We start from the raw sequence: 4,953 nt of genomic DNA on the forward strand, positions 1-4,953 counted from the left end.
GGAGTGGGTTACCATCTCCATCTCCAGGAGATCTTCCTGACCCAGGGATTGAACCCGGGTCTCCCTCGTTGTAGGCAGATGCTTTACCGTCTGAGCCACCAGGGAAGTCCGTATATCATGGAGGTATATATTTATATATTTCTTGATCTTGTTGATTGTTGTTTAATGATCTACAGTTTGTGCAATATTTTTTTCATTTTCTAGTACTATTGAGATCATATTCTACATTCTGTTTTATAGTGTTCAATCATGTCTGACTCTTTGTGACCCCATGGACGGTAGCCCACCAGGCTCCTCTGTCCATGGGATTATCCCAGCAAGAATCCTGGAGTGGGCTGCCATTTCCTCCTCCAGGGAATCTACTCAACCCAGGGACAGACCTGGCATCTCTTGTGTCTCCTGCATTGGCAGGCAGATTCTTCACCACCGCACCAGCTGGGAAGCCCATACACTATATTACAATCCTCTTTTTTCACTTAGTTTTTAAATCATTTCCCCATGTCACTAAACACACTTTGTAAACACAGGGTCAATGACTACATCATATTCCAGAATCTGAGTATATCATAATTTACTTAACCATAATTTACTCTCTGCCGATTCAGAGCTATTAAAAATAATAACCACAATGAACATTATAGAACATTAAGCTCTGTCCACATTTCTGGTTATTTTCTTTAGGATATGAACACTTTTAGAGTCTTTGTGCACACTACCAAATTGCTTTTTCCAGAAAGACTATAGCAATCTGTTCTCCTGCCAGCAAGGGCTAAAAGAGGCTACCCACATCTTTTCTTAAATGTTGATTTACTTGTTAGACAAAAGCAGTATATTATCACTTTAAATTGCATTTTCAATTATTAGGGATGTTCTTCTTGTTCAAGTTTATTAATCATTTGTCCTTCTTCACTTAAGAGCGATCTGATGGGTGGAGGTGGTAGGAGGGAGATTCAAGAGGGAGTAGATATATATGCGTACATGGCTGATTCACTTTGTTGTACAGCAGAAATGAACACAACTAACACTATAAAGCAATTATACACCAATAAAATTATTTTTCAATTAAAAAAAAAAAAAAGAATGATCTGATCATGGGCACCCACGGCTCTCATTTTCCAAGCCAGCCCTTTCTCCCTCCTCTCCAGCCCTGCCCCACCCCTGAGCCCTCCTGGCCCAGCGGTTCACTCCTCTCCCTGGGCTCTGAGATCGACCTCCCCATCCAGCTTCTGCATCCCATCTGCTGACGAGCCTCTCCCGTCCCCGCCGCGGTCCTATGGCCAGTCTCTCTCACAGCCTCTGTGCCCGAAGATGCCCTTGCTCTAAGTCCCCTAAACCCCTTGCACCAGAGAACCAAGCACAAGCCTAGAATTCTCCAGCAGGCTTCCAGGGTTCGCCATCAACCCGGGGTCAGTGGTGACAGCGGGCAAACCCAGCAGGGCCCTTCTTGCCCCACACGGGACCCAGGTACCTGGGGAGGGGCGCCCAGCAGGGGCCTAACCTGCCGGCACTTTGCACAACCTCATCTCATCTTTCCCATTTTCCTGCCCTCTGCATGATTCCAACTCGGGCTTTAATTTTCTCAAATGATACAATTTGGTGGTTTGGGGTTTCTGCAGGAGAATTTCTGTGATCCTCAGAGTACTGGGGCCTGTTTGCTCTTGTTAGAGAAGAGGGACTGTGGACGCTCTGCAGACCCCGTCAGGCTGTGGTAATAACCAGGGGCTGCTGGAGCGGCAAAGCATAAACCTGGTCCTTCTTAGTGAGACTTCGCAGAAATCCCACTGGAGATTTTTTGGCCCCTGCCCTGTCTACTTTCCTTCATCATGATAAATGACTGAAAAGAAAACTATCTAATCTCCAAACTGCTCGCATTTTTTTTTTCTTCCCCCAACTCTTTCTTCAAGGAGAGATGGGAGCACACAGTCACATAAAACAGAGTCCTTCATCGCCTGCTTCTCAGGAGACGGTTCTTTCCCTTTTCATCCGGGCCTGTTTCTGATCTCTGATGGGCTCGCCCTGAAAGCTCCAGTGGGGCCCTCTCTAATCAGCTGCGACAGACGCGGCTGTGGCTCGGGTTGCCCATTGAAACTGAATTGATTACCCGGCCCCTTTGCCATTTTGTTCTGCACACAATTGCTTAATAGCTGTCACCTTGGCTTTCAGTCGCAGCCGGCTTTGGGGCTGACTGGTTCCCATTACTCAGGATGGCCAGTGCAAGTTCATCACCTTTACAGGATGTCCGTGATTGATTCCGTATGCCTTGGAGACCTGTAATGTATTTGCATAGGAGGGCGGGGGGCGGACCCAATAGAGATCTCTGGGCCTCGGGAACTGCCAGGTTTTGCTGGGGGCCATATTTGAATCATTACCAGGGCTTCTTGTCACGAGTCTGGCCTCTGCTGACATCTCTGCTAATGAATTTGTAAATTAAAAAAAACTTTGCTGTTGCCACCTGTCGCCTGTAAGGCGGGGTGGGGTGCGAGGGGTGGGGGAGTTCGGCCCGCGGGACCCCAGATTTTCCCGCCTAGTCTTTGAAATGAAGCTCTCTCCTTCCCCATTCCCTCCCCCTGGTCACCAAGCAGGAGCAACCTGGCTTGGAGGCAGACATCTTTCAAGTGAAATCCTTTGCGCTGGGAACTACTTCAATTAGACAGCAGGGGGAATGTTAACATGCCCTCCGGCCTTTTAAGTGGGTTTTAATTTTATGTTGTAAGATAAGACACTGCATGGTTGGGGCTGCTACTCCTTCAGGAGGCTCCATTAGTGGGAAGAGGCGAGGCCTCTTGACCCCCTGAGGCCCAGCGGAGGCTGCAAGTTGGTTTGGTTTTTTAACAATTTGTCAGCCTGACCCAGCTTCATCTTTGCATTCTCCCTTCAGTGATCCCAGGCTCTTCTGCTGTTGGCCGGGAGCTGGATGGCTGAGTTGAGGCTGGGAGTCTGGTCCAGTTTCTCCTGGGGCCTGGCCCTGGGCTGATAGCAGGGCCCTGTTGGGAGTGGGGGGGAGTTTGACCGGGGGCAGGGCAGGGTGTTGGGGGGGTAGCCTGCCTGCCTATGGCTCACAGTTGAACGTTCGTTTTTTTTCTTTTTTTTTTCCCTTCCCAGGCAGGGCACCGCCGCAGCAGCCACTTTTCATGTGGCAGGTTTCTGGCCTGATGATGTATGACCTGTTGGCGCTACTGAATGGTGCCCTTTGTTCCAGGGGATCCCATGTGCCCCCTTTTTATTGACTTGTTGATTCAAAGGGGCAGGAAAGTTCCACAAATCCCACTGCAGGCCCTGTTCTAGCCCTGCCCAGGTGGGGAAGTCCACGGACCTCATGCTTCCCAGAAAAGCTGGTAGGAAGCTGCGGGCTGCCTGAAGACAAAATCTCTCTTAAGAAGCGGCTTTCTTTACCTCAAACTCAGGCAACTGTGTGTCTGGAGAGAGCCTGGGAACACACATCAAGCTCCCAGCCCTCTAGAAGGTGTGGAGTATTCCAGAATGCCATCTGCACCCAGAAAGAAAAGAGCAGAGCAGGTGTGTGTTAGGAAGAGCCCCCACTTCCCTGTCCTCTGGGCCAAGTTCAGTGAAGTTTTTCTCTGTGACCAACAAGGTGGGTGTGTATGTGTGCATTCAGGTGTGTCCAACTCTTTGCGACCCTATGGACTGTAGCCCGCCAGGCTCCTCTGTCCATGGGATTCTTTAGGCAAGAATACTGGAGTGGTTTGCCATTTCCTCCTCCAGGGAACCTTCCCAATCCAGGCAATGAACCTGTATCTCCTACATTAACCAGTGGATCCTTTACCACTGAGCCACCTGGGAAGACAGCAGCAAAATGAAGAAGGAGCCTGGCTTCCTTCTGCAGGGAGAAGTCCTGCCAGAGAACAATCCCAGGGCCACAGGGGAGGACCCTGGGGAAATAGGAGACAAGGTTGATGTCTACCCAGCAGGAAATTTCATCTTAATCCTGCTGAGGACAAGGATTTACAGGGTACCCCTTACCCTTGTCTTCTCTTCCCTGACTCCCTCCTGGAGATGGTGGGTGACAGTGAGCAGTTTTGGAAAAGGAGCCAGGAAGGGTAGGGAGCCAAAGAGGTGAGGAGTTGTTAGGAGGGAGACCCAATACACCTTCGGACATCAGCTTCTCTTCTCATTTAGGACTGTGAACCTGGACTGGATTTTGTCTCCTTTTTTTTACCCCATCTTAAGACCAAACTTCAAGGATTTGGCAGAGGACTGGACAAACAACGGTCTCTGCCAAGCCTCAATTCCTCCTCTAGGGGGTGAGGTGCAGGGGGTTGATGGGCGCACACATTGACTGTTGTTCCAGGAAGCTGCAGGCTCTGACTCCAACCAGCTCTTCAGTTCCTTGTCTGAAGTAGCCATACAGATGCCACCAAGAACTCCCCACCTGTGAGCATACTTCGCCCACACTGCAAGGTTGTGGGTCCACTACTCAAAGGTGACAGATTCTTGTATACTGTCTCCCTGCCCTTCTGGGGTTTTCATGGGCTCTGGAATCCTGACCCACCATCTGGGGAGTAGCGTGAGATCAAAGGTACGATTGCTCCCTTGGCCCTAAATTACTTCCCTCTAAGCTCAGAGGCTCCAGGTTACAAATGCACAGAGGCACTAAGGGCTCCCCCTGGCCCTTGAGAAACTCAATGAGGAAGAGGGGAAGCAGAGACTGTGGCAGAGCCAAGAAATGACAAGTCAGGAGTAAAGAGCATCCACACACTTCACAGTTGTAAAATGGCTTTATGTTCCAATATGTAAAATAAAATGTCCATGCTATATAACAAAACACTTGACGTTTCATATCCCGTTCGCTAATGTGTCTTCTAATAAAGTGTAATCTGTACTGTGTGTGTGTTTATATATATATATTTATTTATACGTTTTATCTAAGTCATTCTGTTTTTAACATCAAATGTGTAATAAAAATTTAAATAGACGTCTTTCCAAATACCCTCT

This window comes from Bos javanicus, chromosome 19 (genome assembly GCF_032452875.1).
Source record: "Bos javanicus breed banteng chromosome 19, ARS-OSU_banteng_1.0, whole genome shotgun sequence".
NCBI lineage: Eukaryota > Metazoa > Chordata > Mammalia > Artiodactyla > Bovidae > Bos > Bos javanicus.